The sequence below is a fragment of the Saimiri boliviensis genome, chromosome 5 (genome assembly GCF_048565385.1).
Source record: "Saimiri boliviensis isolate mSaiBol1 chromosome 5, mSaiBol1.pri, whole genome shotgun sequence".
Taxonomy (NCBI): Eukaryota; Metazoa; Chordata; class Mammalia; order Primates; family Cebidae; genus Saimiri; species Saimiri boliviensis.
In genome coordinates this window covers 33,981,064-33,993,340 of record NC_133453.1, presented here as the reverse complement: position 1 = coordinate 33,993,340, position 12,277 = coordinate 33,981,064, and the positions used below count along the sequence as shown (strand labels likewise).

General features: G+C 39.1%; 1 protein-coding gene across 1 annotated transcript in view; it reads right to left on the bottom strand.

Moving 5' to 3' along the window:
• Nucleotides 1-12,277, bottom strand: part of DYTN (dystrotelin) — a 63,814-nt gene that overhangs the window by 23,500 nt on the left and 28,037 nt on the right. The window lies entirely within an intron of this gene.

Below are 12,277 nucleotides of genomic sequence, written 5' to 3'. Positions count from 1 at the left end.
CCATCACAGAAATTAAAAAAGAAAATATTTATTCCAGTAAAAAGGAATAGGCGACTCCCTTATCTTACCTCTTATTATGCATCAGAATAAAAACCCAATAGATTTAACAGCTATGTGTCAAGATAATAAAATCATGTATAATAAAATACAGCTAGAGTCATTTGATTTCTTCATGAAGATATTTTTCCCAGCATGAAACTATGAAAGAAATTACAAAGAAAAAGACTGATAACATTTTTAGGCTGGGTGCAGTGGCTCACGCCTGTAATCCCAGCACTTTGGGAGGTTGAGGCAAGCAGATCACCAAAGGTCAGGGGTTCAAGACCAGCCTGGCCAACATGGTGAAACCCCATCTCTACTAAAAATACAAAAATTAGCTGGATGTGGTGGCATGCAACTGTAATCCCACCTACTCTGGAGGCTGAGGCAGGAGAATCACTTGAACCCCAGGGACGGAGGTTGCAGTGAGCTGCAACTCCAGCCTGCACTCCAGCCTGGGTGACAGAGTGAGACTCGGTCTCAAAAAAAAAAAAAAAAAAGAAAGAAAGAAAAGAAAAAGACTAAAGTTTTTATTAAAATTGAAAATGTGTGTGTAGGAAGTCATATTATCAATAAGTCAATAAGGCTAAAAGGAAATAACTAGGAAGGAAGATTTCCCTAGTCAAAATATAAAACATTTAAATACATTGGTAACAAAAATGGCAGCAGGTGCTGACAGAAGAAAAAATACAGTTGCCTTGTACACTATGTGGGGAAAATTTCATTTCACTCTGAGTCAGAAAATGCAAATTAAAACAAATTAAATATATTCCGGTGATCAAATTATCAAAAATTAAAAGAAAGTAAGTCAGTACTAGCAAGAATCTCATGAAAAAGTTGTTACGTTCACTAGAAGCATATCTCGGTATTCCTTTCTAAAAAGCAATTTTGCAATAAGCATGAAGAGCCTTACAAATGTTCGGGCGGTGGCTCACGCCTGTAATACCAGCACTTTGGGAGGCCGAGGTGGGTGGATCACGAGGTCAAGAGATGGAGAGCATCCTAACCAACATGGTGAAACCCCCGTCTCTACTAAAAATACAAAAATTAGCTGGGCGTTTGGCACGCGCCTGCAGTCCCAGCTACTTGGGAGGCTGAGGCGGAAGAACAGCTTGAACCCGGGAGGCAGAAGTTGCAGTGAGCCGAGACTGTGCCACTGCGCTCCAGCCTGGCAACAGAGCAAGACTCTGTCTCCAAAAAAAAAAAAAAAAAAAAAAAAAAAAAAGGACAAAACCAAAAATTAGCCGAGTGTGGTGGCGGGCGCCTGTAATCCCAGCTATTCAGGAGGCTGAGGCAGGACAATCACTTGAAAACGGAAGATGGAGCCGAGATCACCCTGCGCTTCAGCCTGTGCAAAAGAGCAAAACTCTGTCTCAAAAAAAAAAAAAAAAAAAAAAGGTTCGTGTTTTTCATTCTTGTGATTCATTGTAGAAATGTATCCTAAGGAAATAATTGGAATCTGTGTACAAAGAACAATATATAAGAATTTTAATCGTAAAGTTTTAAATTGTAGCAAAAATAAAAAATAATCCAGTATCAACAGCAGAGGAATTAATTCATGTTATGCTTGTTTAAATAGAAATTATATAACCATTGAGATGTTTTTTGAAGAATTATGATGACAATGGAAAATAGTCATGACTATAGAGAACTTTATCATGAGTAAAGTTTACAGTATAGTTTAAACTAATTTGAAATGTTCGCAGGAAAAGAAGTATGCCAAAGTATTGACAGTGGGGTTTTAATGGATTATTTGCAATTTTAATTTTGTTCTTCGTTCTCTTTTGACTTTTTGAAATTTTCTATAATAAATACATTGCACTTTGTGATTTGAGATAAAACATTATTTTAAAAAATAAGGTTTTAGTTTTTCTTTTCTTGGTCATGTGAACATCTTAAAAAGACTCCGTGGCTCATACCTGTAATCCCAGGACTTTGGGAGGCTGAGGCGGGTGAATCATGAGGTCAGGAGTTTGAGATCAGACTGGCCAACATGATGAAACTCCATCTCTACTAAAAACACAAAAATTAGCTGGGCATGGCGGCAGGTGCCTCCTGTAATCCCAGCTACTCGGGAGGCTGACGCAGAATTGCTTGAACCTGGGAGGTGGAGGTTTCAGTGAGCGGAGATCTCACCACCGCACTCCAGCCCAAGCGACAGAGTGTGACTCTGTCTCAAAAAAAAAAATTCCCCAAATTAAGCAATGGTTCACTGAAACTCACTACAAAATGATCCAGATTATTTGTACTTTAGCAGCAGTTACTTTCCGTTTTAGACTCACCTGGGAATGTGGGTTGCTGTCCTCAGTTTGTTGACCCTGAGATATTCCTTCAGGTACAGGTGTAGACTTGGAGGCACCTGTGGCTGCTGTTTCTATTGGTCCAGTTGGCCTTACATCCCCTGTTCCTTTAGAACTCTTGTACTGAATGGAGACCCTATTACAGAGTTTTGTAAGAAAGTTGTAGCAACTTTTGATTATCAGATATGACATTGAGGAAAGCCTTTTTAGAAAATGTAAATCAGACATTGAAGGCTTTACCCACCCACTCCAAAAATAACAATAAAGTAGGCCAACTTTACTCTGTGTGTGTGTGTGTGTGTGTGTGTGTGTGTGTGTGTGTGTGTTTTAAGAAAATTTCGTTGACAGAGAGTCAAGTAGCCAATAATAGAAATAAAAATTCCATTTTCCCTTCTCCTTGACAATTTAGACATGAGAATGCAAAAAAATTCAAGGGTGATGGCAGAAAATCCCTTAGGTCATCTTATCCAGGTCAGACGTTAGGGGTAATAAGTGTGGATATGTGTTTATCATATCAAATCTGAAAGAACATAGAATGTATCAGATTAGCTTAAGGTTAGGTATATTCTATTTTATACAATTCCATTTTGTTTCATTCCTTGATTCAAAAATGATTTTTAAACATCTTATCATCTCCAGTTATGGCAGATATAAAACAACAAGAATGCAGAGAGCTCCTGATCTCAGAGAATTCACATCTAAAGAACAGACAAATATACAGTGGGTTTCACTATAACATTATGCTTTCTACAAGACAATGAGAACATAAGGAAAGATATGATTAATACTTAATTACATCAGAGGTGACCATTTAGGGGTAGAAAAATAGGGTGACCCATGATTTCTTTGTAACCTTCTGAATGACACACTCTATTCCTACTCCATCTGAGATCATTTTAATATCTTGATATTGTTCTGCTCTGTCTTCACTTGCTCAGGATGCTGTAACAAATAGACTGGGTGGCATAAACAACTGGCATTTATTTTCTCACAGTTCTAAAGGCTGAAAGTCTGAGATCAGAGTGCCAGCATGGTCGGTCACACACTGTGTTAGTCAATTTTCATACTGCTATGAAGAAATACATGAGACTGGGTAATTTATAAAGAAAAGAGGTTTAATGTACTCACAGTTCCACATGGCTGGGGAGGCCTCACAATCACGGCAGAAGGCAGCAGAAGAGCAAAAGCATGTCTTACATGGTAGCAGGCAAGAGAGTGTGTGCAGGGAAATTGCCCTTTATAAAACCATCAGATCTCCTAAGACTTACTATCACGAGAACAGCATGGGAGAAACCTGCCCCCATCACTCAGTTACCTCCCACTGGGTCCCTCCCACAACACATGGGGAGCTACAATTCAAGATGAGATTTGAGTGAGGACTTCACCAAACCGTATCATACACACACCATTTTCTGTACTCAGATATTTACAAACATCAATATGCCTTTTAAATTTATTTTTTTAAAAAACAAGGAAATCCTTCCACACACATTATTCTGCTACTTGCTTTATTCTCTGATGCATGGTGGTGAATTCCTTCTAGTATAGTGGATAGCAGCTAAAACTTGTTCTTTTTTTTTTTTTAATTGCATTTTAGGTTTTGGGGTACATGTGATGAACATGCAAGATTGTTGCATAGGTACACACATGGCAGTGTGGTTTGCTGCCTTCCGTCCCCTCACCTGTATCTGTCATTTCTCCCCATGCTATCTCTTCCCACCTCCCCACCCCCCACCCCTCCCCCATTTCCCCCCAATGGACCCCAGTGTGTAGTGCTCCCCTCTCTGTGTCCATGTGTTCTCATTGTTCAACACCCGCCTATGAGTGAGAATATACGGTGTTTGATTTTCTGCTCTTGTGTCAGTTTGCTGAGAATGATGGTTTCCAGGTTCATCCATGTCCCTACAAAGGACGTGAACTCATCGTTTTTGATGGCTGCGTAATATTCCATGGTGTATATGTACCACATTTTCCCTATCCAGTCTATCATCGTTGGGCATTTGGGTTGGTTCCAGGTCTTTGCTATTGTAAACAGTGCTGCAATGAACATTCGTGTGCACGTGTCCTTGTAGTAGAATGATTTATAATCCTTTGGATATATACCCAGTAATGGGATTGCTGGGTCAAATGGGATTTCTATTTTTAGGTCCTTGAGGAATCTCCACACTGTCTTCCACAATGGTTGAATTAATTTACACTCCCACCAACAGTGTAAAAGTGTTCCTATTTCTCCACATCCTCTCCAGCATCTGTTGTTTCCCGATTTTTTAATGATCGCCATTCTAACTGGTGTGAGATGGTATCTCAATGTGGTTTTGATTTGCATGTCTCTGATGACAACAAACCTGACAAAAACAAGCAATGGGGAAAGGACTCCCTGTTTAATAAATGGTGTTGGGAAAACTGGCTAGCCATGTGCAGAAAGCAGAAACAGGACCCCTTCCTGACACCTTACACCAAAATTAACTCCAGATGGATTAAAAACTAAAACTTGTTCTTTTAAGTGGATTCATTATGTTCTGCAGAATGTTCATAATCATACATATTCTGCCACTTTTCTACAAGGGGACACTTAGGTTGTTTCTGGCTTACTGTCCTGCACTCCAAGGGCCAAATCTTGTGTATATTTTAATATCTAGTAGATACACTCTTCGAAAGTCAATCCCTCCATATGTGTATCCCACTCCCTCTTTGCTGAATGACATTGCTCCAATAATTCTCCCCTCTTGCTCCAAATCATCAATTTTTCTATGAACTCATTTCCTCAGACATGCTATTACTTTCCTAGATGACTGGATAACAAAAATGTGATATATATATACACAAAGGAATACGGTTCAGCAATAAAAAAGAATGAAATAATATATTTTGCATCAACATAGATGGAACTGGAGGCCATTACATGAAACAACTCAGACACAGAAAGTCAAACACCACACATTCTAAATCATAAGTAGGAGCTAGAAAATATGTACACATGCACATAGAGTGTGGAATTATAGACAATGGAGACTCAGAAGGGTGAGGGGTTGGAAAAAGGGTAGATGATGATAAATTACTTAATGGGTACAATGTATGTTATTAAGGTGATGAATACCTTAAAAGCCCTAACTTTGCCACTGAACAATATAGCCATGTAACAAAATTACACTTCTGCTTTATAAATTTATACAAAACAGCTGTGCTGTTACTTTGGCCATCATAACAATATACTCTCTTAACCTCAGTGGCCCTATCACCTACATTTTCTCTTTGCTCACACCACAGTGAAAATTCTTGGAATTTTCTTGTTTGGTATCTTCAGTTCCTCAGTGCCCCTTTCTCTCTGCCTCTAGTCTGACTTTTCCTACTGCCACTGTTCTGTGATGCTCCTTTGGAGGTCATTAATGATCTCCTTATTGCTAATTCAAAAGTCAATTCTTTTTTTTTATTATTATTATTTTATTTTAAGTTCCAGGATGCAAGTGCAGAATGTGCAGGTTTGTTACATAGGTATACATGTGCCATGGTGGTTTGCTGCACCTACCAACCCATTATCTAGGTTTTAAGCCCCACATGTATTAAGTATTTGTCCTAATGGTCTCCTTCCCCTTCCCTCTCACCTCCCAACTGGCCCCAGTGTGTGTCGTTCCCCTCTCTGTGTCCACGTGTTCTCATTGTTCAACTCCCACTTATGAGTGAGGACATGTGGTGTTTGGTTTTCTGTTCCTATGCTAGTTTGCTGAAGATGATAGCTTCCAGGTTTATCCATGTCTCTGCAAAGGAAATGATCTCATTCCTTTCTATAGCTTCATTGTATTCCATGATGTATATTATACCACATTTTCTTTTTCTAGTCTATCACTGATGAACATTTGGGTTGGTTCTGTTTCTTTGCTGTTGTGAATAGTGCTGCAATGAACATAGGTGTGCATGTGTCTTTATAGTAGAATGATTTCTATTCCTTTGGGTATATACTCAGTCATGGGATTGCTGAGTCAAATGGTATTTCTGGTTCTAGATCCTTGAGGAATTGCCACACTGTCTTCCACAATGGTTGAACTAATTTACATTCCCACCAACGGTGTACAAGTGTCCTGTTTCTCCACAGCCTCACCAGCATCTGTTGTTTCTTCACTTTTTAATAATCGCCATTCTGATTGGCATGAGATGGTATCTCATTGTGGGTTTGATTTATATTTCTCTAATGATCAGTGATGTTGAGCTTTTTTTCATATGTTTCTTGGCCACATAAATGTCTTCTTTTGAGAAGCATCTGTTCATATTCTGCCCACTTTTTGATGGGGTTGTTTTTTTTCTTGTAAATTTGTTTAAGTTCCTTGCAGATTCTGGATATTAGATCTTTGTCAGATGGGTAGATTGCAAAATTTTTCTCCCATTCTGTAGGTTGCCTGTTCACTGTGATGATAGTTTCTTTTGCTGTGCAGAAGCTATTTAGTTTAATTACATCCCATTTGTTAATTTTGGCTTTGGTTGCAATTGCTTTTGGCATTTTTGTTATGAAGTCTTTACCCATGCCTATGTCCTGAATGGTATTGCCTAGGTTTTCTTCTAGGGCTTTTATGGTTTGGAGTTTTACATTTAAGTCTTTAATTCATCTTGAGTTAATTTTTATATAAGGTGTAAGGAAGGGATCCAGTTTCAGTTTTTTGCATATGGCTAGCCTGTTCTCCCAGCACCATTTATTAAATAGGGGATTCTTTCCCCATTGCTTATTTTTGCTCGTTTGTTGAAGATCAGATGGTTGTAGATGTGTAGTGTTATTTCTGAGGTCTCTATTCTGTTCCATTGGTTTATATGTCTGTTTTGGTACCAGTACCATGCTGTTTTGGTTACTGCAGCCTTGTAGAACAATTTAAAGTCAGATAGCATGATGCCTCCAGCTTTGTTCTTTTTGCTTAGGATTGTCTTGGCTATGCGGGCTCTCTTTTAGTTCCATATGAAGTTTAAGGTGTTTTTTTTCCAGTTCTGTGAAGAAGGTCATTGGTAGCTTGATGGAGATAGAATTGAATCTATAAATTGCTTTGGGCAGTATGGCTATTTTCACAATATTGATTCTTCCCATTCATGAGCATGGAATGTTTTTCCATTTGGGTCTCTTATTTCCTTGAGCAGTGGTTTGTAGTTCTCCTTGAAGAGGTCCTTTATATCCCTTGTTAACTGTATTCCTAGGCATTTTATTCTCTTTGTAGCAATTGTGAAAGGGAGTTCACTAATGATTTGGCTCTCTGCATGTCTATTGTTGGCATATAGGAATACTTGTGATTTTTGTACATTGATTTTGTATCCTGAGACTTTGCTGAGGTTGCTTATCACCTTAAGGAGTTTTGGGGCAGAGATAATGGAGTTATCTAAACATAGAATCATGTCTTCTGCAAACAGAGACAATTCGACTCCCTCTCCTCCTATTTGAATACCCTTTATTTCTTTCTCTTGCCTGATTGCCCTGGCCAGAACTTCTAACACTATGTTGAATAAGAGTAGTAAGAGAGGGCATCCTTGTCTTGTGCCAGTTTTCAAAGGGAATGCTTCCAGCTTTTGCCCATTCAGTATGATATTGGCTGTGGGTTTGTCTTAAATAGCTCTTATTATTTTGAGATATGTTCCATCAAAACCTAGTTTATTGAGAGTTTTTAACATGAAGGAATATTTAATTTTACCAAGGCCTTTTCTGCGTCTGTTGAGATGATTATGTGGTTTTGTCAGTGGTTCTGTTTATGTGACAGATTATGTTTATTGATTTGTGTATGTTCACCAACTTTGCATCCCAGGGATGAAGCCTACTTGATTGTGGTGGATAAGCTTTTTGATGTGCTGCTGGATTCATTTTTCCAGTATTTTATTGAGAATTTTTGCATCGATGTTCATCAGGAATATTGACCTGAAGTTTGTGTGTATGTGTGTGTGTGCGCCAGGTTTTCGTATCAGGATGATGCTGGCTTCATAAAATGAGTTAGGGAGAAGTCCTTGCTTCTCAATAGTTTGGAATAGTTTCAGAAGAAATGGTAGAAACTATTGTATCTCTTTGTATCTCTGTTAGAATTCGCCTGTGAATCCATCTGGTCCTGGTTTTTTTTTTTTTTTTTTTGTAGACTATTAATTACTACCTTAATTTCAGAAGTCATTATTGGTCTATTCAGGGATTCGACTCTTCCTGGTTTAGTCTTGGGAAAGGTGTAAAGGTGTATGTATTCAGTGATTTTTCTATTTTTTTCTAGCTTTTCTAGTTTATTTGTGTAGAGGTGTTTATAGTATTATCTGATGGTAGTTTGTATTTCTGCGTGGTCGGTAGTCTATCCCCTTTCTCATTTTTTATTGTGTCTATTTGATTCTTTTTTCTTTTCTTCATTAGTCTAGCTAGTGGTCTACCTATTTTTGTTATTTTTTTAAATTAATCCAGCCCCTGGATTCATTGATTTTGAAGGGTAAAAGGTAATTATTATTTGACCCGGCAGCAGCATTTGACAGTAGAACACCATGCCCTCATTCTTGAACACTTTCTTCACCTGTCTTCCAGGATTCCTCACTTTCTTGGTTTTCTTCCCTCTCTATTCTTCACTCTTTCTCAGTCTCCCTTTACGGTTTTTCTTACTCTCTGCAGCTTCGTAAAATGGAGTGTCACAGGGCTCAGACCTTGGTCCTCTTCTCTTTCTCTGTTTACACTCTCTGGTGATCTCATACAACCTCATGGCTTTAAAAACCATATACATGCCAACAACCCTCAAATTTGTATCCCCAGTATAGATCTTTCTTTTCTAAGTTCCAGGTATGAATAGTCAACTGCCTGCTCAGCATCTCCCCATGGACATCCCAGAGACTTCTCAATCTTAATGTGTCCCAAACTGGACCCCTGATCTTCTGCCAAAAACCTTCACCACCTGTAGCCTCCCCATCTCAGTTGATGACAATTTTATTCTTCTACTTACCATAGAACCACCATGACAATATTATTTAGCACAAATGCAAGAATAGACACATAAATCTGAGGATAAGAATATAAATTCTATTAATCCAAGTATACAAGGGAAGCTATTATGTGACAAAGCTGACATTTTAATTATGTGAAAAAAAGATCACATAATTGGCTATCCCCACTGCGGCCAGGAAAAAAGTAAAGGTAGACCCCTGCTAAAATAAATTCCAAATAGATTGAAATTTTAAATTAAAATTCATAATAAAAATGTTGGAAAAAATTTAGGAAAATGTTTATATAACCTTAATTCTAACTCTCGGCCCTCTTTAGTCTATTCTCAACATAGTTGAGACTACTCATAACCAGACTGAGAGTTTTGAAACCTCAGTTAGATTCTCTACTCAAAATCTTCCAATGTTTCCCCAAAGCAAAAAGCCCATGTCCTTATATTGGCCTTCCATCTGCCCCACTTTCTTACCTCTTCTTTTTCCTTTCTTTCTTTCTTTCTTTCTTTCTTTTTTTTTTTTTTTTTTTTTTTTTTTTTGAGACAGATTCTCGCTCTGTCACCCCGGCTGGAGTGCAGTGGTTCTGTCTTGGCTCACTGCAACCTCCACCTCTCAGGTTCAAGTGATTCTCCTGCCTCAGCCTCCCAAGTAGCTGGGATTACTGGTATGTGCCACCACTCCTGGCTAATTTTTGTATTTTTGGCAGTGACAAGGTTTTACCATGTTGGCCATGCTGGTCTCCAACTCTTGGCCTCATGTGATTCGCCCACCTCATGTAATTCGGCCTCCTGAAGTGCTGGGATTACAGGCGTGAGCCAGTGCGCCTGGCCTTATTTGTTCTCTTATTATTCTTCTCCCTCATCCCACTCAGCCATGCTAGCCCCCTCACTGTTCTTTGGGTCCATTAAAATTAATGGCAAAAACTGCAATTACTTTTGTAACAATCTAATACTAAGCATGCTCCCACTTGGCACTGGCTGTTCCTCATTGTGCTTTTCTCAGATACCCGCATGACTTACTCCCTCACTTCCTTCAAAACTTTGATCAAATGTCACCTCTCACTGAGGCCCACTAGAGCTACCATATTTAAATTTGCTACCAACTCTCCCTCTAAGTGTTTATCTTTTTTATCTGCCTCTTTTTTTTAACTTTAATACTTAAATATTTTAATGTATGATATAACTCCCTTATGTGCTATTTTTATTTGGTACTCACGAGGATAAAAGCTCCAAGAGAGCAGAAATCCTTGTCTCTTTTTGTTCACTGATGTAGCCCAAACAACTAGAACAGTATTCAATAAATTCATTGAATAAATATTTTTCAGTGTGTTTTCTGAAAAGTCTGTAGCCAATTGTACTTCTCCCAAATTTCAAGAGCAGCTATATTCTTCCCTCCTCACCAGAAAACCATGTTGCCATTCATTTTAATCTTTGTCTTTTCAATAGGTAAAATGATGATATGTCATTGTTACATTTTTCTTTTTTCTTTTTTTCTCTTTGAGACAGGGTCTTGCTCTGTCACCCAGGCTGGAGTGCAGTAGTGCCATCACAGCTCACTGCAGCATCGTCTCCCCCAGACTCGAGCAATCCTCCTACCTCAGCCTCCCAAGTAGCTGAGGCCATAGGTCTACACCACCACATCCAGCTAATTTTAAAATTATTTGTAGAGATGGGGTCTCCCTATGTTCCCCATGCTGGTATCAAATTCCTGGCCTCAAGTGATCCTCCTGAACCTTGGGAGGCAAAACTTTTAGCCTCCCAAAGTTCTGGGATCACAGACATGAGTCCAACCTATTTGTCTTTTGTTCTAACCACTAGTGAGGTTGAGCATCTTTTTGGGTGTCTAGGGGCCATTTGGAATTCTTCTTCTGTGATTGCCTATTTATATATTTTGTATATTTTTCTCTTCACTCACCTCTTCTTCTCCATTTTCCTTTTCTTCTTGAGTTTTTTTTTTTTTTAAAAAAAACGGTTTGGGCTCTCAAAGACCAATAGTTATTAATGTCATGTGAGCATAAAATATTTATAAACCAGAAATGTATTCTCTGAGAAGCAACTTTCAAATGACCCAGATAAGTTTTATCAATTTCATTGGTGAAGCCCTAAGATAAAGTGATGCCTAAATCATGTTTGTTTACCCTCAACATTGAAAGCATGTAACATAATGAGTATTACAGATCACCAAATGCTGCTTCAGGACAATGGAAGAACAGTCTGGGAGGCCTTCAGCCTGAGCCTGCCTTGCCCAGGCCTGTCCAGAACTATGACTAAGAAGGAAGGGCAATTAGTGTGCAAAGTAGCATGGCTTATTTATTTATTTATTATTTTTGAGAGAGGGTCTCACTCTGTCACCCAGGCCGGAGTGAGTACAGCAGCGCAGTCATGGTTCACTGTAGCCTCGACCTACCGGGCTCAAGCCATCCTTCCATCTCAGCCACCTGAATAGCGGGAACCACAGGCATGCACCATCATGCCCAGCTGATTTTTAGTGTTTTTTTTTTTTTTTTTTTTTTTTTAGAGACAAGATCTCCCCATGTTGCCCAGGCTGGTCTCAAACTCCTGTGATCAAGTGATTCTCCCACCTTTGCCTCCCAAAGTGCTGGGATTATGGGCATGAGCCACTGCACCTGGTCGCATAGCTTATTTTTGAGATCCTGTTAATTGTGGGCCAACAAAACAATGATAGGGTTTGAAGGAAGAAATGTGTTGCAACAGACTCACCAATTGACTTGAATCACAAAGGGAGACTGAGGAAACACTGATTTAGGTCAAAAAACCCTGGCTCAAAACAGGTCCCTCAGGGGGTGAGGGGCAGGCCAAGTTCATCAATCAAGGACACTTTCCTGGCACCACCGTGGGGAGAGAGGCCTTCACCAACCCACACTGGGCACAGGGCTCCTGCCATTCAGAACTCTCCCAATAACAAAAGGAGCAAACATACGTTTTTTCCCCTTACATAACTTTGCATTTAAATATATTCCCAGAATATGGCAGCGTGAGTTCTTATGACAGTTCTTGAGA